Source organism: Bombus bifarius, unplaced genomic scaffold (assembly GCF_011952205.1).
Source record: "Bombus bifarius isolate JDL3187 unplaced genomic scaffold, Bbif_JDL3187 scf7180000008046, whole genome shotgun sequence".
NCBI lineage: Eukaryota > Metazoa > Arthropoda > Insecta > Hymenoptera > Apidae > Bombus > Bombus bifarius.
The window spans coordinates 859,866-884,996 of record NW_022884412.1 but is presented as its reverse complement, the minus strand read 5'-3'; the positions used below and the strand labels follow the sequence as shown (position 1 = coordinate 884,996).

General features: G+C 38.5%; 1 protein-coding gene across 20 annotated transcripts in view; it reads right to left on the bottom strand.

The window, feature by feature from the left end:
• The window catches only part of LOC117207819 (CUGBP Elav-like family member 2), a 354,083-nt gene that overhangs the window by 298,590 nt on the left and 30,362 nt on the right, over positions 1-25,131 (bottom strand). For 19 of the 20 annotated variants that reach the window (XM_033448419.1, XM_033448421.1, XM_033448417.1 and 16 more), the window contains one exon: positions 1,367-2,153. The exons of the other annotated variant lie outside the window; for it this stretch is intronic. The gene's annotated coding sequence lies outside the window, so the exon portion shown is untranslated. The remainder of the gene's footprint in view (positions 1-1,366; positions 2,154-25,131) is intronic. 20 annotated transcript variants of the gene reach the window in all.

Below are 25,131 nucleotides of genomic sequence, written 5' to 3'. Positions count from 1 at the left end.
CAAATAAGATCTCCAGCGAATTGAAGTTCTGGTATCCGAAAGTCACGTATATTAGCGCAATATCGTGTCGAGAGGAATTTTTCGAAAGCTGATCCAATCACAGTAAAAATACACTGTCCAAAATTTCCAAACATCTCCACATTTCTATACAATTTCAAAAAAAGCTAATAACCACGAATTCCCCATATTTTCTACCTTTCCGTTATATAGAAAACTTTAATTTAAAAAATTGTACAAACATTCAAGGTATAGAAGATAGTAAAGATAGCGATTCCTACAAAACACACGAACGGAAATCAACTGAATGTGCAACGTTATTCTAGAATTTCTGGATACTCATAGTAGACAAAGATAAAAGAACAAAAACAATTGCAGGTAAGATGTTCATCGTGTTCCTGAACACGAAGAAAGTCCGACTGAAGATTGGGGAGTGAAGATAGAGGCACAATTACCGGAACTGCCACCACTGTCAAGTGTCAAAGGGGTCACGAATAATTTAGTAGGCGAGCTGGGAACTGCGAAATCCTGGCAGGAGAGGAAGCGAGAAAGAGAGTGGCGAGAAGAAGAGTAGAGTAGAGCGGAGCGAAGCAGAGCAGAGCAGAGCAGAGCAGAGCAGATGGAGCGGAGCGGAGAAACGACGGTGAGAAGGGGGCGGGAGGGCACTAGTAACTCCCGCGGACTGAGAAAAGCGCACAGGAAAGAGAGCCTTGCTCTCTCGGGTTACACTCCAACGCTTTTGTCCTTCGCGCCGCTCGCTTTCTTCCTTTCGCCTTTTTCTCCTTCACCCTTTCTTTCTTTCTTACCCTGTCGATCTCTCGTTGCGTAGGCTCGACCGTTTTACTCTATTCCCATCTCCACATCCCTTTACCACTGACCACTTCGCGCGTTAAAACGTCAAATTAAAATCTCGAGACGTTTCGAGGACAAGACGATTAGAGAACAAGTCGAGAGAAAGAGCCGTTTCCGCGCGGCACTGATTCTACTTCATCCGTATACAAGATTGCCGTAACTTGTGGATAATAATCCAAAGGTGCAATGTAACACGTAAAAGCAATGACAAAGCTCCGTATGTCGCGTTCGTTTCATTTACAAGGTTAATATTATACGTTATCTTCTAATTTCTTTTATCGCTCGTAGATATCGAATCAATCCCTTTATACGTCGTGTCCCGAAAACGTGTATCATCGATTTGCTAGAAGGATAACGGAATAAAAAACAATGCCAGGAAATCTAATCGAAACAAAAAATTGAGAATGTAAAATTTCTCCTAGTAAATTCGAGATACGCCGCTCTTCTAACAAACCGACGATATATCTTCGAACATCGAGCATCCTATCGTGTGATTTTCCCATACACGGATCCCAACCTGATTCCTCTTGGTCTATTTCAAGGTTGTCGTCGTTCTCAAGCACCCTCCGCCACCTGGTCGAGGTCCTCTGGCGTTTCCGTGGCTGCGTCTAATTCAACTGGAGGTCGGTCAACCGGATACGATAGCAGCGATGATACTCGTACGTAGAAGAGACGCGAACTCACGATATCGGCGTGAATTAAAGCGAACGGCGCTCTTGTCGACTCCACCTGAGCACTACGACTGACGACAAGAGCCGAGCAGCCGGCCATCGTATCTTCGGATAAGCCTTATCGGTGCCCAAAGACCCCACCCTTCGCCCATGGGCCGCATCCCTCACAAGCGCACGGCCGCGTTTTCACGTTCCAGCGTTTCTAACGTTTCAAGCCGGCTCACGGTACGCTTGCCCGCGTGTAAACTCGCTTAAGCGCCCCTACGAGCATTTACGCTCGACTTTCTTTCGTACTTTCACCGCGACACAGCTGCTGCCGCGACTTTGCCACGCTTTAGTATCTCGCGGCTTTTCCTCTTTTCGTCTTCCACTCTGTTCCTCTTCTTTTCCTTTCTTCCTTTCCTCTTTCTTTCTTCCGTTCCTCCCTCCCCGATGTTCACAAGTTACATAGGTTCATGTACGTTCGCCGATATACCGTGATATTAGCTACGGCGTTAAGCGAACTAATTGATCGACTAGAATATTCTTACGTGTCCTTCGATCGGGTCATGATGATTTTCTTGACGAGTAGAAAGCGTATGATGGAGATGGAAAGCTGCGTCGACCCTACGACGACGGAATGCCAAGTGTCATCTGCAACGAACGAGTGTTCTTAGTTTTCTGGGACGTCTTGAGGTATGGAGGGTTGGTCGTTCGTGTTCCATGCTAGCTTCTATGGTTGCAACGGGAATTGGAGGGCAATCGATGATCGGTACAAGCAGAAAACGGTGGTTTCCGGACGATGGTTCTGAGTGGGATTCAATTCGATTCGACTGGAAGGAAGCTATTGTAATTTGAAGGTTTGCGCATGATTTTAGTATTTGGAATTATATATAAACGTTTGACGATGTTTAGAGAAGGACAACTATTTTAGAAACACGTTTTCGACTCGACGTTAAATAAAATCAAGAAGAAAGCGTTTCGAAAATATCACTGCGACATCGTAGGAATCCAGTAACAGGGACAGGGAATTCAGTTCAAAACCGGATGCGCATGGAAGGTGAGGCGTGTTTGCGAGTAAACACTTTTTCACTAGCAACACCAGACGACAAGGCAGAGCCACGGAATGGCTCTCCGAGATTAGATAACAGTTGGAACGTTTTGTACCGTCGACTTACTCAAGCGAGCAACATCCTCGAGACGCGACTAGGTCCACGGTTTCAGTAGATGAAACGGTATAAAAGATGTTCGACGTTTATGGCGTAAGCAAATGCTCAACGACGCGCACAATGGACATAAAGAAGCCGAGCGGTATTTAAAATTTAAATAAACGTGTTGACACATTCACGTCCACGTAAATTGCGAGTTTGTCGTTTACGAGTGAGAACAGAATAATTTGACGAGTTCGTTTCTTTTTTTCATTAAAAAATCACGCTTTGCTTTGACAGAAAAATAAAGATGTGTCTTAGTCTTTTAACAAAAATTGTCCTGTGTGATAGTTCCATGGACGGTTATATTACATCAGAACGGAAGAAATGAACAAATTTGTACTTAGTGGAAAAAGTATTTTTCGATCCACTGCGTATCAAAGTATTCGGTAAAACACGCGAGAAATAAGCATCAAATATAAAGCCTAACTCGATAATGGAAAAGAGTAGGTTTAGTTTCTCGTAGAAATAACAATGCAAACGGTGAGCTGGTATCGTTATTGCATAGCTAAGCACCAGCAGTTGTTTGCCGGCGCGGAACAGCCGTTTGCAACTCAACAAAGAGGTATTGTTCAGTCAAGGGATTCATCTAGCTCGACTGCTACCTTCTATTTACACGGCCTAACTCAACATTATGTCACAAACTTCACGCAGTTCCTCACGACGTCGAATTTCCTCCTTCAAAATTGACTTACAGTTTTGACACGCGTTACCTACTTATAGTATATCGAATTAGTGCGCAAAGGCTACATCGATTTTCAATTTCGTGTTGACGTAAGACGTAAACGATTTCAAATGTTTCGTACTGCGCTGTTTACGATTTTAGTTTGCTACCTTGCTCGATCTTTACGAAATTAATTAAACACGACCGTATATTCAAGCTCTTATTTTAACATTCGATTTAAGTACACGCTAAATTTGTTTCAGATCAACGACTGCTTGGATATAATATGGTTCTACCTACATAAATTTGAACTTTCGGGATTAAAATCGATCGAGCCTCTGAACCTTCTAATTAATTATTCATTACGAAACAAATTTAACTTTGCGGTTAAAGTCAAGTTGAAGTAACAAAGAGCAGAGCGATGAATAATACTTTAGGAAAATAACTGGCAGAACGAATCACAAACTCAATGATTTACGAGCAGAAGATGGCTGCTTATCCAACGAACATATATTTCCATGACGATACAACAATTAATCATTAGCGTGCGTAAAACGAGATAGCAATAGTGACGTAAGTTTTTCAAGCTTGCTTTAACAACCTATGTTTAAGAAACGTTTAAACTCGGATCAATAAACGGCAAGCATCTTCGAGACAGAGTTTTGTCTAGCTCCCCAGCTATACGCTCGGACGAGAGGCGAAGTCGCAAGAGAATTTCGAACTGGCGAACTTTGCCAAATGTATGGAGGATCGGCGAAAGCATTTTTGATCGAACCTTCAGGTCGCGATGTATTTTTAACCTTTTGTATCAATATTTCGCAGTTGTATTTGAAATTTATAACGTATACTGCTGGCAAAAGTTAGGAATCAATCGACGTTTAAGCGAAGGTAGGCAGAATCTTTCTCTTTACGTTCTGCGATAAATATATCTATCGATTGCCATATATTTATATATTTGATAATATGAACTTTAAAAAAGCGTAATAACAGATAGAAAAGAACGAATGATTGTAGAAATGCAAATAAACAATGTTATTTGGACGTTTCGCGCTTTTACTTCTTACCATTGTTGAGTAATGAAATTCAAGCATGAGGTTTTCCAGATAAATGAATATACGGCCCCCAGTTGAAATGCTGTCATAAAATTTCTAGGTGTATTCTGGAGCTTAACATTAGCATAAAAGACTAGGTAAACAGAAATCCGCGCACCCCTTGTTCCCAGGATACGTGCACGTTTTAGTCTTACAAGAAGAGGATTCAGCAGCGGAGCTGCTATTTTAACCAGATTCTTTCCCTGGTGAATTTGGAGCAAAAACGTGTGCAACCTACATTCCAGCGTTTGTATAAATACGCGTTATCAACAGAGAAATTTGTCATTAACCTAATTTATTCAAATTAATTTATACGGGGTGGTTGATAACTGGTGGTGGTACAAGCGAAAAGGGGGTGATTCTACGCGAAAAAAGAAGTCGAAAATATAGAATAAAAATTTCTCGTTCGAGGCTTTGTTCTCGAGAAAATCGACTTTGAATTTTCGCTCGTTACGCGTGCACTTTATCACGTCTCGTTGTAACGGATCTCACTGTAGATCGTTGTCTCGATGGAAAAATTAAAAAAGAAATTTTTATTCTATATTTTCAACTTCTTTTTTCGCGTAGAATCACCCCCTTTCCGCTTGTACCACCAGTTACCAACCACCCTGTATATCGTTAATTTGTTAATATTTATTAGCTTTGGTTTATCGTTAAGTAAATTAGAAACACCTAGGATAGGCGAAATTGAAAATGTTAATTCAGATACTGAATTATAAATTTCCGAATTAATCATTCAATTATGAAATATTTCAGCAAAAATGTTGAAGAATTAACTTAGAAATAATATCGGCCTAAAAAAAGTTTCGCCGTCGTGGTTAAAATTTCAAAGAAAATGATATTAAAAAATTCTGAGATCTTGGAAAAATACCGCCGAAAAAATACAAGGAAGAACTCTATATTTACGTACACGAACGACTTTGTATGCATCATATCGGATGCTCGCAGTGTTGCACGCAAATGAAAAGTCACAAGAACGTCATTAGCATTGCAAATGGTCAAGGGCGCTATGGCAGCGTTACATTTCTTACACAGACGCAACTGGAACGCGTATTAAATGTGGAACACTCGTTTTCTAGATTATCAAAACATGAAATCGCTTCTTAGAATTCAAGAAACCGATTCGAAAACCGCAATCGTAATGTCATCTGTGAAAATAAAATTACGGAAAATCGACGATGAAATAAAATCTGTCTACGTCGACCTTCGCTTTAATATTTCGATACTTCGGGATGAATCGGACAGCAAACGGGGAAAATGGACGATCGTAGCGTATATTTAAGTAAATAATGACGCTGGCGACGTTCGAGTATCATTGGAAAGGTACAAAACGCGATCAGTCTGATGAGTGTAGCCGCGAAAGGTTTGTCGATACAATACTAATTACGAGATGAGCTATAATCGAAACGCCACACAACCATCTAGCCAGTGCAGCGTGGTTGAAAGGCCCCCTTTAACGTGGCTGCAGGTGCGCCGCGTCATTCATCGGCTCGATATACGCAGCCGTTATTAGCAAAATTGCGTGAGCTAATTGGCTAATTAGTGATTAGGAACGTTAGCGCTGCCAACTCGTTCTGATGTGTTGATGAATTACTGTTTTCGGTCTGCTACAGGCGTACAATTATACCAGGCCAAGCCAAACTCTCTTTTCCTCCTTATCAGTGACCACCGTAAATGGCAAAATACGTTTTCATTGATGCGAGTCATTCGATGCTTACTAGCGAAATTTGGTTACTGTGGTTGGTTAATGATGCGATCGGAAAGGTACCTACAGGTACAAGCGCGACCTATTATTTATTCTATAACATAAAGAAATTGATAATTTGGAGGCTATAGTACACTCGATGTCATATCACACGCGTTAGCCTTTTAAACATCTTCGGAACAATAACTACTCCAAAGATCCTTGAAACAAGCAAGCAAACCAACGACGTATTTAGCAAAGAGCACGAGATATATATTTCACGAATTTCAAGCAAAAAATAAAAATAACGAAGGAAAGAGGGCAAACGAATATTGCAAAATAATTCGAATAATTCTCGTCTCATTAGCGGCAGGATTCGTAAGTGATTACAAATCCAAATAAACGTGGCGCACGCGATCATGCAAACGCACGTTCCATTGCGGGGCTTTGCTAATGTATTACTACATTATTCGGTTGATACCAGGCTGATCATTGGAACGACCATCGCCAGAGGGTATAAAGCTTGAACACATTCCATGATATCGTGGCGGAAAATGCTGGAAAAACGAGCGAGCTGTGTTGGCTGCTGGCTAATTCCGTGACAATTCGATATATTTTTACCGGATAAACGCCGGTGCTTACATCGAAAAACGATTGGTAACGAACGACGAGTCCGCTATCCAGCCAACACTAATTAATTACTGATTAACGTTGAAAACCGGGCTCGTACTGCCTGGGATATTGATGGATTGCCATTTCCGGGCTATTTCACCCGTGCATTATATCCGCATCGCGTTTCCAACGGGCAATGCTGCTCGATTAGCATCCACCGAAAATCTGAAAACCGCTTCGGCCTAAATTACATCTGCGCGTTAGTGAGCTAAGAAATGGATTTAATATCCTCTGTACCCTTTCTATAATTTACGTGCTTATTTTTTTAAATATATAAAAGTCTAAAAAGGATCAAATCGATATCACACGCATACCGTGAAAGTACGTGCCAATTCGAATCTGATTTTAACAAGTATAGGATACGCGTTTCTTCACATCGCAATTTCCAACCATTGATTTGTATCTTTTTGAGTAAAAATATTTAACAAAAACGTTAGAAACATAAAATCTAAAATAAATTCAACAAATCCCTCCTTTGAAAATACTTTACGATATTACAATGCAAAGTAGTTCTACACCAGCGTTCCATTTTAAATCAAGGTTTATATAGATGACATATGTTCTCGGTATTTTTATGACAGACTAATTATAGTTGGGCTTTCATGCAATAACAAGAAGTAATAGCTGGAACTGTGGACCGAATGCATTGAAAATTCCGTGACAAAGGAGACGCTAAAGCTCTCGCATAGTAAAAGTCTAAAATAACAATGAGGCCAGGGAAAACGTTTACGAGAACAATAAATCTTCTTCCTTCGTTACGACTGCTATGTCACGCAGTATTCGAACTTGCGCTATTTTTATTAACAATACGACGATTGGACGCATTTTTATCTGATCAAATATATATCACGATGGCATTATGTAAAAGAGCCAATATTATAAAAATCGTAATTACGTGGGAAAATAGATACTTCGATATCGTGGAAACTACGTGGAAGAAAAGATCGAAACGAAAAGATATCAAGCCGATCCTAAGGATTCAAGCGAAACCTGTTATCACGTAATACCTAGAATCCTTGAATAAATATAATTAACTTAATCGTTATTCACAACGTCCACTCGATTAATGTTAAACGTGGTCAATATTCTGGTATGCTAACACAAATTTATATAAATTTGATGTAGGTAAACGAAAATGGAAAAAATGAGAACAACTATTGCATTCGATAAAAATATCGAAAATCTATAATACAAAATACAAAGAAGGCGGTAAGACCGCAGATAAGGGAACCAATACCTAAAAGTCAATGAGAAAATTTGTGCAATGATTTATTAGAATTCATCGACGAATGTTTATTGGACGAGAGACTAAAAATTTCTTTAATATTTTCATAAATATTTTCAACGTGATATTTGCTTTAAATCGCATTAATTATTTATATTAACACATACACACATACACAGGTATACGGTGTATCAAAAGATGAGAAGGAATAAAAATCTCGTCGAACGATTAATAATATATTAATCAATGTACTAAGAGGGCTAGCAGTTTGAAGAGAGGGTAACCGAAGCGAAATGGTCTGATCTTAGAAAGAAAGCCGAACCACCTTGTTCGTTCATGAAATCAAGGAAAAAGCGGCGAATAAACAGCGAGTGCTGTTCCTTAGAGGATTGGACGGATTTATCTCGCAGGACAGCGAGCAGCCGTGACATGGGCAAGCAGACCTTATGCAGCCTCTCTCACGGAAGGTCTCCAATCATGAGATTGCTCAATTGTACCTTCGTTTTTATCCTGTTTCGTATCCGAACCTGGCCTCCCCTCTCTGTCGCTTGCACCTCGCAATCCGACTTTTCCATTACCCAGTCTAGAGGAAAAAAAGTTACCGATGAGATTAAAAAGCGTGACTATGCGTTTCTAACGATCGCGATTAACAGGGAATGAAACATCCCGGATTAAGATTCTGAGGAATATCTAGTTTGAATTTTCAATCAGAGAAATATCGCGACTAGAGTTACTTGCCAATGATTACAGCACATTATAAAATGATGCGACATATTTGAAGAGTCGAAGTAGTAAACGATATATTAATTTAAGCAAAAGTATTGTGTGCGAAGTAAATTTGAAAGGCTTCGATCTTAAGATATTAAATCACTAATATCTTTGTAACACTCTTTTTATAAAATTTCAACGAGTGATTTAATTAACAAAAATAACGAATATTGATTAATCTTGATACGTCAGTTATTAGAAAATTAATTTCTTTCAAGGCTCTATTTATCCAACCGTCCTTTTGCTACTCTAGCCGGTAATTTTCTGCTTAATGTGCTGGACATCCTTTTCTACTAATAAGCTTGCTCATTATCTAATCGAATAAAGCAAATCGCTATTAAAATGTTTTATTAAATCCAATGCATTTCAAGTGAACACAGTGAAGCGATTATTAATCACGCGTAGTAAATCGGCCGCTAGCAAACAACTTTTTCTGTCTTTCTTAACGCTCTTTAAGGCCGCAGGTCTCCAGCTAACCTCTTTAAAGCCCAATATCGAGCGAACCAAGTGCTCGATGACACGACAAAGTCACTTAGCCCGATAATAAGGTAGGGTTCGTTGATTTTTATTCAACTTTTGGTTTGCCTCGTCGTGGAGGGGAAACATAAATACAATTGCGTCTATTTTCGAAAGCAGATAAGGAATCAGCAGTGTAATTTTTCCTTTTTTTACGAAGATCTATAGATACTTCTTACCTCTCATAGGACTGAATTCATCTTAAAATGCAAACACATTTTTTGCTCGTCGATTATTAATAATAGGATACATTTTAGCTGACCTTCTTGTAAAGGAGAAATGATATTTAAGAGCAGTTTTTTCAGAAACAGATACATTTATCAAACATTTAGTAACAATAAGATATACAAGAAACACATGCTTTACAGTAGAGATTGATTGTGTTCTGTATCGGGTGCACTTTACAGAAAGGAAGGCCAAAGGAAAAGCTTCATTGATCAAAATCACAGCCTGGCAATGGTGTTTACACAAAAGCAGTGTAACAGTTGCATATACATCGATTTTATCGCTGACAAGGGGAAACATTCATTGCTTACACGAGCAACGCTACTAGTTATCCATCGAGTTTCTTATATATCTAGCCGCTGTTCATAAAACAACTCATTCGTTGTTGCTCGAATTATTGAAACAGAAAACCACCTCGTAACTCGTAACCGTATTACGTGGAATTAATTTAATGCCTTCATGTTTGCGATTAACTCTCCTTACTTTAATTGTTTTTTGTTGAAGTGGTCACCATTTATAAGAAAACTCTACATCAGGTCTTTTTAATTTTCTCAAGTACTGAAGCCATCGACAGCGCGTAGACAAAAGACTGCAACGAAGTCAGACCATAAACAGTTTTCAGTTATTGGGTAACACAGCTAGCGTGCGGATCTGGACCAGCTCAAATTGTATTCTTACTTATAATTACACTTCTATTTAAATATATTTTCTGCCTTACAATTTATCCACGTGTTTTCTTTGTTTACACGTCGAATAACCTCAACATTTTTGCCAACATTTTTCACTATCTGTATAATGATATAATTTGGTCGTTTAATAAATAATAATTTCTAAAAATTCCTAGAAACTTCTAATACTTATATTTAAAAGACATTGGTCGTTAAAATTGGTCTTTTCTTGTGTAAATATATATATATCGGAAACGAATCGATGAAATTTTAAAAAATTCAATCCAATAGATAGAAACTCATTCTTCCGGCTTTTCGTTCAAAGCCAATTTTCGAAAGTCGAATCCCAGTTCGCGAACAAAAAGGATCACAAAAGTTCCTCTTTCTTATTACAGGAGATTGCTCTACAATTCTCCTACGGACTAGGAAACTTTCGCGAATTCGACATAAATGAGACCCTATTCAGTTTGAAATTTTGAATCAGTGCTATACATACGCGCGATGAACGCGAACGATAACAAAATATTGATACAATCAATCGTTAAAGATTAACCCGTGAAACATTCCAATGATTAAAAAAAGATACACTGCGTAACAAGAACGAAGATTTCCATTGTTTTGCTAAAAGAACGACAAGAAAAATGTCGATTTACCAGTTCGTCAAGTGACTTTCCTAACGAAGAAAATCTTCCTATTGGTAAAACATCATCGTATTCCAAAGTACATATACACATTGAACGAAAATATGTACCATCGTGAATCTCAACACGGTTATAGATCTGCTCCCTACACTGAAAGTTTCCATTGAAAATGACTGATACATTGAAGGAACGAGGAGGAGACATTTCAAGGAGTATTCTGCCGCGGCGGTCGAGCTGCTCAAAAATTGTCTCGGTACATCCCGAGCACGTCCCGCGTTAGACACATTTGCTGGTCGAATTTGAAAAGTTTCAAACAAATCCAATAACAGACGGGACATTGCAGGAGGACGCCTATACGACATCGGGAAAATGGGAGAAGGGCAACGACGTTTCTGCATTGTGAATTCGCCTTGGCTGCCGTATATAGTCACGCTCCTACAAACCTACAGGGAAGACTATGAGTGCTACGTGATCGCTTGCACTGCCACATCCGCATGTAAGATAAGTTTGCATGTGTTCCTGGATAGCGTGTACGTATGTACCAGAAACGAGTATTTCGCGATACATCTCAGACCCAAACACGACGCGCCTGCATACTTTTCAATGTTCCAACCAGCCAGTCTCCGTAGTGTATCGTTCTTCTCTCTCTTCGGTCTTGCCTATTCTCTAGATATCCTGCGTGTTCTACACAGCTAGCAGATGTAAATACTCGCGCGCGTTACGGCTGTCGTGCACCGCAAACTTGTCGCGATCGTGTTCGACAAGACTCTACAGTGATGGCGGAAAACTGGCTACGGAAAGGAAGAAATTGCAATTTACCAACGACGCGACGCGAATTTTCGTTGAATTATGATATACAGAGAGTTTCGTTGAGATTGTAGAAAGGAGAAGTACGTTACGGCGCAGGAACATTATCGTGAATTTTACAATTTTATCGTCGAGATAAAATAATTGGTAATTTTCGAAAATGAACAAGTATCGAAAAATCAGATCTAATCTTAAGTTAAGACTTGAATGAACAATAAAATAATGTATTATCTCGATATTTTAACACCTTTAGATGATATAGATTAAAAATTGCAAGTTGGAGAAGCAGTAGATTCTTTGGCAACGATTAAGTTTCCGTTGGCATCAATTCAGGAATTTGATCATCTGTGATATGTTTGACGAATATACTAGGAGACTCTCATAATACAATATGAGTCGATAAAAATTATCACTTGAAATAACTCGTTATATATTGACTTCATCAAAACATGTTTCAAATGTAATTTATTGTATTCAAGAGGACTGACCAGATGAATATATTTTGATTTTTTCATGAATTACATTTTCTGAAACGTCAATGTGATCTTAAGTTTTTTAATTGTTTCTTTAGTTGACATTGAATTTCATAACGAAACGAAAATTTGTAGAGTAGAAAATATTTAATTGCGTCACACATCCAACAAGCTGTGTATCGACCCGAAGATCAACTCCAACGTTAACGTTCAAAACAAAAGGAAACTTTTTAGAAAACTAAAATACTCCTTTACTTCGACTATACATGCCTATGTATGAAAATGCAGGTAAATATTCCGAAAGCGACAATCACGCGACACACGTGGTAATGGTAGTCTATGTTCTCTTTGAACTGGTGGAAGAACCCGGAGAAATGCCGAGCCTTCACGCACGACTGAGAAATTCAGATTTGCGAGCCACTAGATGGACACGTTCAGACGCACGTTTGCTGGCTGCAGTGACCGAATCACTCGTATCTGCGTATACGCGTCACAGCGTCGACACAATGGAGAGATTACAAGTCCACCCTGTCTGCTACATCAAGCACGAAGATGGTGGATTCACTGCGTGAACGATTGGGACACGCTGAAAAACCAGCATGTTGATTTCCACTTTTATAATTCCCTGTTGCTTTCTGTCTCCCGGGTAGGGACTTCTGGGAGTCACACTGTTACCTTCCCAAAGGCAATTTTATCTTCTGAATTCAGAGCGATTGCTTTATCGTGGAATTCCGCTGGAATCTAGTTTTCAAAATGGTAACGAAGCCAACGACATCGACTGCGTTAGAGGAATGATTTTCATGATTGTTATTTTCATTCGTACGTTCGTCAAAATATGAATATTATATCTATGAATTTTCGAATCGATTGCTCCCATTGACCAAGGAATATGGAAATGTATTTTAATTTCAATCTCTATGTATGAAAGACCTTTTGCGTTAAAAACTAATAACGAATCGAACGTACGGATCTTTTTATGATGATCATATCGTAGTGCAGATACTCATGTCGGGTTACCGCGTACGAACCAATAGAAATGATTGCAAGATACAAAAGAATGCACTGTGTGATTGATGTGTACCGCATTGGGTTGATGCGAAAGTAATTTCAATTTCTTGACCGTGCTAGAATAAACAATTTCAAGTATCTGTGTGTGAGTGACTAGTCAATGATTATGATGCCTACTCGTAAATTGAGATTGCCATCGACGTTTACGCATGAAGAACGTTACGAAATAAATGCAAAGTTGCGGCTATCGCGGTAGTCTCGATATACTTGTCGCGCAGGTAAGCAGGTACGTTTAGAACACGGTTTTTGCGTTGCGATCCTTAAGTAAAAGAAGGACGACGGTGGAACGTGGATGAAACCTTTTTTGATAAAAGTGCTCTCGAGATGTTCTTGAGAAAAAGTTTTAACGAGACAGCCAAAGATTTTTCACCGAACGAAAGAGGAAGCGAAAGAAACAGACAGAGCTGTTCTTCCCTTAGCGTCAGAGGCACCTACTAATGCTGTCCTTTCGGAAGGATTCTGCCTTCAAACGTCGCACTTCCAGCTTTCACAATGATTTTTTAACTTTTCTGTCGCTTTGTGATGTATTCTTCTCTCCACAGCGCTGGATAAACACCGTATTTATTTAACCACATAGTATAACATCTAACATAGTAACCCTTTTTAATGGTTAATAATGAATAAAGAATTCAATTTCCGAGTGATCTTGAATCAACGAAAAAAACGTTATTTCGTTGATTGCGTAGAATGCATTTTTTTTAGAAAATCACTTTTTGCCTTATCGAAATACGTATCTATTCATGCGTATCTAGAAATGCTTTGTTTGGTAACTCAATTTTTTCGTCACAGGAAATGAAACGCAAAAATTGGTCGAAACAATCGATAGAATTCTGGAAACACGGCTTGCTGTATTTCTAATTAATTTTTTAGCTTTCGAACAATCGAAAATCCGATGCATCATCGAGACAGGCACATATCAACATATCCAGCCAGGTAAAACATACAGTTTTGGTTTTTTAATTCAAACTAAATTAACCCTTTTTATCGATGTTTTCAATCAATGTTTAAACACACTCAACATGTTCAGAGAATACAAACAATGAAACAGTACTCCGTAACGCAACAATATAAACAATTCAATTTTTCATCTATCTCAAATTGCTATTTTGCCATTTGCTGGTCTCTCATTTCGCACTGCACGCCCCCCATGTATGGTACAGGAACTGACCATAAGAGCATAGAAATTTGCAATTTTCTCGTTGGAGTGCTTTAAAGCTCGATTAGCTCAAAGGAACAAAATCCAGAATTTGTAGAACGTGACTCGAGTAACTCAATTCCCCCGACTGATTTCGCGTTCGATGGGCGAGGAAAAACATTTTTGTCGCGCGACCTCGATATAGAACAGGTGTGCCAATGAAACGTTCGATGCGCATCGTCCGTGACTGGCGTCACACGGTAAAATTATTTGACGCATTTTACTCGCGGTTCGTTCTAGCGCACAGACAGCCGCCGGTTCGATGGACGAGACGCGTGCAAAGTGATTACGGAAACGACAAGTGATAACAATGAATTCGCGTTCAAGTACTCTTACTACGGGGCTGAGAATGGAGAGCAAAAATAATGGATGTTGCTCGCACAAACTTTTCATGAGTGGCATGATACGCTCACTTTGGGCTACTTAAAAGAAAGACGTTATCGGGAACTAGAACTGACATGAAACTTCTTCGTTAAGATCATTATATTAGACCGAATTTCTTCTTTTTTTCTTTTTTTGACATTTTACATTTGAATTCCGGGACGTTTAAAGTTTTCCAGGTGAAAAAAAAGCTCATACATTGTGCACTTTGACAAACGCGAAATTCAATCAGTGTCCGATTGTGCGCAACGTGAAACGAAACTCTCTCTCTCTCTCTCTCTTTTTATTCTATCGAACGAAATAGGTATTCCGGTTTTACCAAGGGTGTCAAAATATGAATTTTCTTCTAGTCGCTAAAAGTGTATAGGTTATGGATAAATTGAATGGGAAACAAATACTATAATTAATATAGTTTGATGATTGCATATTTTTAAATTCTACTGAGTTCTTTCAGTTATTTTCCATCTAGTTGTGTGTTATTGTCAAAAAGTTTCTCCAAGAGGAAAACACGAAATGTGCAATATTTATAAATTGACAACGAAATTGAAAATTCAACTTGTGCGATTACGACAGTAAAAGGAACATACTGGTATTTTATATTATTTTGATAAAGGAGTCGCTTAATAGTAATAATAGTATTTCAGAAATATATCAAAACAATGTCTTAAATCACAAAAAAAATCAACCACATTTCACTGCCATATTCGAGCCGATAGCGATGTGAAGTTAGACGTAGGGACTGTGTCCTTAGTAAAAATGGGGTAAACTTCTACTTGTGAATCACTGGTGAATCGATCGCGTTCGTTCTCAATCACGATGATTTTCTATTTATGCTTTTTTAAACCTACCAATTAGGAAAACTGATTTGGATGTATGACTGCAACAAAATATTCACGAAAGAAGAAATACTTAAACGTTAAACAGAAACTAATAGAAATAAATAAATTAAAATAAATTCTAAACACAATCTCTTTTCTTTCTATGCTTCGTTTTAATCATTAAGCGGTCTCTTAATCTTTGCAAAAAGGCAATTGAGAAATTTGCATTAAAACTGTAAAAGTAGAGCACAAGGATAGAGATGACAGGAGGAAATTACATTTCCATCATTTACGATGTGATAAAACATCGTTTCAGGCAAGTGTTGTGTGTTCAGTTTGTTAAAAGATACAAAAGAATATTATAGTTATGGTATCGAATAACGATAAAAAAATTAATTACCGAAAATGTACTATATTCTAGTAATTTTACATTGCAAAATATTAACGAACAGCATTAAGGAGCATCGAATAAATAGTACCGCTTTTCTACAGAAGAACTCAGAATTATATTTTTCACCGAATTTTTCAAATAATCTTGTGCCAATTCTCAATTGCGCTAGGAAAATTCTCACAAATTGAACATCGATACAGTTACCTCCTCAGCAACGGTTACTAAATTTTTCCGCGGAACTTGTCCTGGTATGAAAGTACCGAATATAACATCAACGATAATTGATCTATTTATTCGTTGGTAGCATACTTAGTTGAAAGTCACTTATTAATTCGACGAAGCAATTGAGAATCGCTCGAAGGTCTCGTTTCTGTTAAGCGCGCCGGTTGAATCCTTCAAGATGTTGAATTATTAATTGTCTCGAGATACAACGTACACGGGAAAGGCAGCAGGCGATATCCGTGTGCAACAGCAAGAGCCGTGAAGAGAGGGGCCATAGCGCGTGCCGTAGCGGCGCATTACCTTGATTGCAATGGCAGGAAACGCTAATTCACTAATGCGTCGCTTCCATACTCGTATACTACCACTTTGCTTTCGTACGCCGCGAGTGTGGCTCGGTTATTGAGGATAGTTTAGGATTATACGCTAACGATTCCGCGTTGCGGTCGTTCTGTGTATGTATCTTCGATCACGTTGTCCTGCTTGGCCGGACGTCCGGCTATTTAAAGAATTAATTTTTTACGACTAGTTGTTTTCAGATTTGTTACTAGACTACCTCGTAAACATATTGGTTTTATATGGATTAGAATAAACGAGTGAGAAATTAAAAGTTGATGCATGAATGTGAAGGCGAATTGGCTTCGTAATTAAGTACTTGGTAGCGTAGGGTCTCTGTCACAGATTGCAACCATCGAGGTCAGTATGAGTTTCATGAGAAATTCTTTTCTCAGGAAAGTTGGAAATTACATTTTAGTGGCACTTTATTAAATTCACGGAGTTAGTGTACTATGCATTTCGAAACACTATACTACGCTATATAGATAGAGGTACTGTATATAAATTCGAAAACAAGTAGTTAAAGTAGCAATTAAAAATGATAATTGATCGATGGAATTATGTGGATCAACTGCGTAGAAATGCTAATTTAATCGTTAATGCGTCGCTCCTATAATACCACTTTAGATCTTCATATTATGGTCCTATCTATTGAGAATAGTTTAGGATATACACTAACGATTCTACGTTGCGGTTGTTCTGTGTTCGTCATGTTCTACATGGACCAGTTTCCTAAAGGATTAATTAATCTTCCTCATTTCTAGATGCCCTACTAATGTCACTGTAATAACACATTGGGATTTAATAAATGGATATGGACTAGGTCTTATAGTTAATAGAGTAATTAAGGTGTAACAGATCCTGTATCATATATCTATGGCTATTAATAAGCATAAACACAACATACTCGTTTAAGTAAATACGTTAAATTGTAATGATTAAACGAAGTGTAAATTACAAATATCAGAAACAGAACGGATTACATTATCAAATTAAAATATACACGCATTACGCAAAATGCAGGCGAATTAATCAGAAATCAAAAGGATAATAGAAAATGTCTACTTTAATTGCACTCTACTGTTCCAATTCAGAACTGAAAATAATTCAATTAATGATTTAGTATTCCAATAGTAACCGATATTAAAGTCATAAATAAACGAACCTTAGAGAAATGGTTCCTACCACCTATTTCTATACCACTCTCGCATAATAGCGCCCGAAAATTGCACATTCTACTATACAGGCAAAGTATAATTGGTTGCGCAACCACGTAAGTTAACTCCATTACTGAATCCGCTAATAGACAAATCGTGTTCCCATTTCTTTCTCTCTTTCTCGCTATCTATTCGTTTCATTATTTGCCTCAACAATCATAAAATAAAAACGACTTAAATGTTCGTTACGAAAAGGATATATTTAAATTGACGATCATAACTTTTTGATACACGCGGTGTACTGATTCTTTGAACAACGTACGCACGCAATTAATTACCAAAATTTTTTAAGAGTCCAAATGCTGCCAAACAAATTTACCGCGTAATGGGTAAAGGCTCAAGAATATTACTAACAAGTTTTTCAAGTATAACTAATCTTAATACTTCATTATCAAAACATCATTACATTGTATTTCATTGAGCCTTAAAACAGTTAGAAACACTCGAAAGTCGTTGAACGATGTTTAAATAAACGATAACTCAAACAAGTTCCGTTTTATTATTATTAATTCTCTAGCTAGGAAATACAAAGAAAACTATTTCATTATTTTCATGGAACAACGCAACGGTTAATATTTGCTTCCGCGTTGACATGGTATTTTACGACGTTGAATCTTTAACCTTTATTTATACCTCGCGTCGCGAAACCAACGTGCGAAACAGGTTGGCTCGCCAACCATGCCTTCCCCGGATCTATATTACCGAGATGATCTTCGCCGCAAAATTATTCCACCGAGTCCAGTCAGGTGCACAACGGTGATTACGTATCTCAGGCACGATGCTCGACCAATACCCATGCAATGCTGTAAGCGTGTTCTGTGCAACATCGTAAACACACAAACACACATATACGCGTATGCAGCTGCTTGTTAGGTTAATTTTATCATTCTACTTGTTGAATTTACACGTGCCGATTATTTTGATAATTACTGTAATTTTACAATGTAATAATTAAAAGTAATCGTTTGGTTACATGCGATGATTCAACAAACATTCCGAACACGTATAAAATTAGATTTCTCTTCTGCGTTATTGCTTAATTTATCGTACTTTAATTAGTAGAGGACTTTCGGCGCAACTTTTTTTCAACTGTTCATACGTTAAACAATCACAGTTATTGTTATTCTCGCGTTGTTCTTGCACAGACAGCGATAATGAAACATATGAAAAACAGAAATAGGAGTAAAAATCAATATTCGCCTACCACAGAGTAAATTCGCAATTCCTATTTTAATAATTCCATGGGAAATAGCCAGAGGCACCAGACATCAATCTCGAGATAAAGAGCACCGGGGATGACAACGACTTTCGGAAGTGAGTGGATAAGTTAATCAAGGTTATCCCGGTAACACGATCCCATAACGAGTCTAACGTGGTGCCAACGAATTTGTACCGCGAAATGTCCAGGGACAAGTTATTCGGATACGTAAACTCTCCGAGTGAAATACACGCGTGCCCCCTTTCGCCTCGTAACAACTGTTCAGATGGAACATAAATACTGGAATATTTTAATTGATTGTCGGACAATGCATGCAAATCTGTCGGAAACGCTGCTGGGAATAGGTATTACGTTAATACGAAATATACGAACGGCCCGACGACGTTAAACCGATTTCCATAAATCGACCGATCGTGTCACAAACTAATTCGTTGGTTGACCACTTTATCGCCGCGCATCGTATGGCGGCAACGAGACGGAAAAATTTGCTTCATTATCGTGTCCGTATTCTGGACCCGTCCAACCGTGGCCCAATGCGTTTCCGCGAGATATCATTTTTAATAAATCTGGATAAAATACTTTGACTTGTTCCGACCAATTAAGCGAAAGTTGGCTAATTCACTGTGAACATATTTTATCAACGTGTACGGAATAATAATTTGGCAGTTTGAAGTGTGAAATTGATTAGATTTGTTCATGGTATCGAATACATTATAAGCTTAATGAACTTACGAACTTAAGTTCCACGAGCAGCCAGCACGTTAGAATGTTTACAGCGGAAGTTTGCAAGTTCTAAAATATAGGACAATGGTGAACGCGGTAATCCAAACACGCCAACATGTACAACGATCCATGAAGTTAGTTTGATGAAGTTCGTCAGATCGCTGACATCATCGACGCGCCACACTGTCTTGTTATCATTACAACTTTAGTCCACAAACGACACTATTACTTTTCTCAAGTGTTTCTAACACCGTGGAATAATGATAGACACAAAATGACTTTTAAATACTAAATATTCTAATCGCTATACATATATATTGAAGGATAGAATACATATATATGTAATTAGTGATAATTTTCTGTAATTTGAATAGTGTTAGGAACAGGGAAAATATATCGATCGATTTCGCAGAAATCGACTCAAGTTCCTAAGACGACCCCGTCTTACTTCAATAACGAAGCAAGTTTCGGCGTCGACAGTGCTGCGTTTTCACGCTTCAGCCTCTCTAATAGATATATGCATAACGGTGAGACCGCAAATGCTTCAATTATGAAACAATGAAATAGTTAGAGCCCCCAGCTTCGAGGTCTGCCCCTACCCTTTTGCTCCAGTCCTCTTGGAGCTTCACGACGCGCTGGTGCCAACTGACGCCAACTTCTCGCGCTAACTTGCTACTGTTGTTTCGTCGAGTTAACCAGCTAACTTCGTAGCAATCTACCTTGCCCTCCCTTTTCTCTTGCTCTACCCTTCCGTTGTATCCTCTTCCCCTTGGAGCATGCTGCTAGTAGCGTCTGCGTCATCTTTCACGCCGCTACGTCTGCGGTTAAACGTGTGAATCTTTGGCCTCTGTTCGGAGGGCCAAAATCTCCTTTTGACTTACAGACTACAAACGGTCCCATCACGTGTGAAAGATTCCAGAGACTGTGACCTCCAGCATAAATTCCGCTTGCCGATCTTTGATATTATGCGTATTGCATCGAGTTTTGCACATATTCTTCTATCAGAGCGTTGTACTCTTATGTATTCTTTAACGTATTTACGGACATTTCGATAATTTAAATATTTCTACAGGATATTTTTAAATAATTTACAGTAATTACAATTTATTTAGAGTACGCGTGAAATAACTTATCATTAAAGACTGTTATGCATCTTCGATAGCGACCAGATATCACAGCTATCGTATGATGGAGACCTGGTACCAGGATGGACTCTCGATGTTTTATCTCTGGCAAAGAGAAACAGAGATCGATAGAGCGAAAGGGAGAGATCAAGGAAGAGAGAGGGAAAGAGAGAGAGAGAGAGAGACGCATAATAACGTCAAATGGTATGGTTCCAGCGATAATCTACGAAGCACAATCCGCCCATATATTATAGCAGAGATAAGATTCCCCCATGTGATGCATGGTGCGTTGCTTGCAAACGCCCCCTTTTCGATGGTAAATACCTTTTACTCCTCGTTGACGTTGTTCTCGGCTCGACGGCCAACCAGATAGCGTTAAAAAATCATTTATCTCTCGTTATTTTGTTAGTTCCCAGCGTTTTTCTCACAAATCCTATTTTTGGGAGAAGTAGAAAAAGACAGAATTTTACTATTATTTGCACATGGTACACGTTATTCTGTTTATTTTTGCATATTATGCGCGTTCTTTGTCTTCGCATCTTTTAATTTCCTATAGATGCATATACGTACATCCACAGTGTAGTCACGAATAATTTTTTTATCGTGCGAAGCTCTAAACCAGAATGCAATGCATGAGCGTAAGACATTAATCGATATCCCTTCTCGATGGGTTAATTTACGACATCGGTATATCTTGGCCCGTATTACACCACGGAAGCTACCCTTTCTGCCACATCTGCCGCAGGTACACACACGGTAAAACGTAACCGAAGATCCGGCGATTCGATTTCGTCAGGGTAATTCATTTTTATCATTACGGGGCCGTGTGCGTAATTCGTTCGACCCTTGCGAGTCAAGTGATATATTTCGGCGAAGGGGCTGGCCGAAACCAGACACCAAAGATTCGTCTTCCAGAAGGTGTTCAATTTTACGGCTAATTTAAGTCGTAAGAGACTACTTGTTTTCCCCTTTTTACGTCTTATGAACTCAGCGTTTCGTTTTTGGCTTACCTACGCTCGTTCGTGAATCGTTCATATACAGATAAAGATTCATTAAATATTCATTACTAAAGAGGCTTATGCACGATTAGTTACATGTCAGCGCTGAAAAATATTAACGATGTTACCGATTGTGTGTGATCTCAAAAGGGTACCAAAGCGAATTCAAAATATAATCGTCCAACTAAATTAATCGATATTATCCATTTAAACTCGATATTATATGTATATACGTTATTCGAGATCCAGCGGTCAGCAACACTTGTTAAATCAAATATTATAACCAATCACTTTTACTGAAGTTAATTGTTACGTGAAATGTTTATATAGAACTTAGTACCGATGTACAGGGCCAATGTTTAAATGATCTAAATAACGTACATATATTTACGAATATAAGTTAGATTGTATACCGAGCTAATAAATTATAAATACAAAATATATACGTGTACTGAAATTAATAAATCTAATGACAAGACAATCAACAATTCGAATTCATATTAAGCGAATAAGCGAATTTTATTAAAATATTACGTAAACTGATAAAATTCAATTGATCGATCGAATTAGTTCAAAGATGTCTAATCGATGGTTATAAAGATGGTTATAAGCAATGAAGATAAAGAATTTTTTAAACGTTAAAGCGATTACGTTTAAACGTTAAACGTTTAAAAATACGAACGATTGAAAGAGCGGAGGAACATCACGTAGGTAAAGGAACACGATCTCCCATATTCATCTTGTAATCCACGTCACTAAAAATGTACCGTTTACGCAAAATAGCAATAAAGATGCTTGACAAGCTTCGTTCATTTAGCTTTAATATCGGGTGGGTCAGCGTACAGCTACGAACGTGCAATTTTCTCGTAGAAGGGACACGGATTTGTACTACGGAAAGTATACTACTAGCCGTTGTATAATTTAACCAACAGCCGAGCATGCCCCAATTACAGAAGTATGCCTTCCGTTTCGGGCATGCATTACACGTAGCCGAGCTTACACAAGACCAGACGCAATACACCCACACATATTCGGTCCGACTATCGACCATTTAGCTGGCCAAAGCTCGTAGAACTCAACTCCATTCATTCCAGCCTTTTCTGTCGCAGTAATAACCTTCGCCGTGTTATCGGGCTATCGGAAAGGCAATAATTTTTCCATTCTTCCGGCGCCGCATCTCGAATCAAGGGGTGCAACGTAGACGACGACACTAGAGCACCGCACCGGTGGTTCGTTGCATGGCCACGTTAGGGCAGCCCTCGAATGTTAACGGAAGAAGCAAGATATACGAGCAGAGCGGCATAGCAGACACGTGCCCGACTGCTCCGCGAAAATGTAAATTGAAACGATCATCTGCGTGCAGGCAGCGCCACTCATAATTCTCCCTGGACATCTTCATCCGCACTGATCGTGTATTCCTTGGTAATTATGTCAGTTTCACCAAAGGTTTGATAGAAGATTCGGTCGATAGTAAAGGGTGGTTTACGATCGATACCACTTACGAATAGAAATGATTTATTTTACGGAACGAACAGCCTATGTTCCTTTCCTAATCGTAATTATCGCTTACACGAACTTCGATGCAAACGCGCGGCCACCAATGATAAATCTTCGTAACAAGATCCCCTGCCTGTCCGACTGACCATCGTTTGCATCATGGCCAACACTCGTTCCTCGAGTTCTATAGCTTTCGGTACCACTATCCTGCGCAAACTTTGCTGCACGAAAATCGATATAATCGAAACGAATATAATTTAGTGATAAGTTACGTCGACGTCGATTATCAACTGCATGAAAGAAAAGAATATAAATTACTTATATCAAATATTCAGAGATGTATAATATTATCGTATGAAAGTTCCAATTTTTATCTGTGTTACTTCGTTATTTCTGCCTTCCTAGTCCACATTCTTCACTTTTTCTCTTTGTTATAAAGATATAAAATGCAAAGTTGAAAATAAACATTTGGATTTAAAGTCTGAGATACGTACTTTATATGAAATACATATGAAGACCGTGGAAGAAAAGGTCACTCGTGACGTCATTTGCAATTAAAAAAGTGACCTATTTAGTAACCAGGTTATTTTTGACATGGCACACTACTATATTACAGCTATCGATTAGCTAGATATTAAGAACCTTCGTACAAATGGTTAAATCAATATGTGCTATCCAGTTGTCCTTCCTTTCGTCTTCTACTGTCAACTTCTAATCAAACACGAAGAAAATCAATATTTTCACGAGAAACGTGTTTGCAAATTTATATATGTATATTTTTCCGGGCGTATTTGAACAATGCAAAATAGAGTGATCGAATGTATCTAAAAACAAACAACAATTCAATTGGCATTCGCTGATATAATTGATTCTAAACATACAGAGAGAATTCTATCACGAATTTCATGTATTATGCATCGTTTTACGTTTCTAACGTGTGTACAGCTTTAATTTTTTCTCTGAAATTTTCACCAACGCACGATTCGCAATTTGAATTAATAAAAATTATAATTCTGAATACAACATATATTCGGACCTGCGGAATTACAAGAGAAATTTTTGAAATGAAATTATTCGATGTAAAATTATTGGAGTTATAGCAATATTTTTTGCAGAAGATATCAATTACCAATTTATATTTCTACCACATACGGTTTTAATTCTCGCAGTGTAACCGATCTAGATATATTTCACTCTTTTATTTTCATTTTTATTTCATTGGAATCGAAGCTTTGTTTAAATTTACAGAAAAGGCGTACATAGTATCGCTCGATCCAATCATGATCGCGGCATCATCGAATAAATATTTTAACTATATTATTGAAAAGTCCACCTAGTTCGGCCTGTTAAACAAAACAAACTCGAACGCAGCCTCTTAAACGACGAAGGAGTAACTCATAGAGGCGGTAGGTTAGCCGAGGTGAAATCAAGAGTCGCAAGCTCGAAAAGCGTCTGCCTTTGTACCGAAATCTCAACTCGTTCAACGGCATTCGATTCTGGCGGTCCTCACGACGCATTTGGCAATGCTTGGGACTATAAAGGCCGGCGTCGACCGCGAATATCTGGCATTCTGCTGGAAAATTAGTCCTCGGATATACAATAAACGAGCCGAGCGCGTTTCTTTTCAACGGACATTCGGATGGCGCTCGTAAATTCTGGGTTTCGTTTCAGAGAGACTGGGTACAACGGGTGGAACCCCGTTCGCTTTCTTTTCTCTTCGTCTTCCAGCTCTGCACTCTCTTCTTAGCCAACTATACTCTCTTCTTAGCCTCGCTGGACCCTTCTTAAGGTTTTTCTCCAGCCA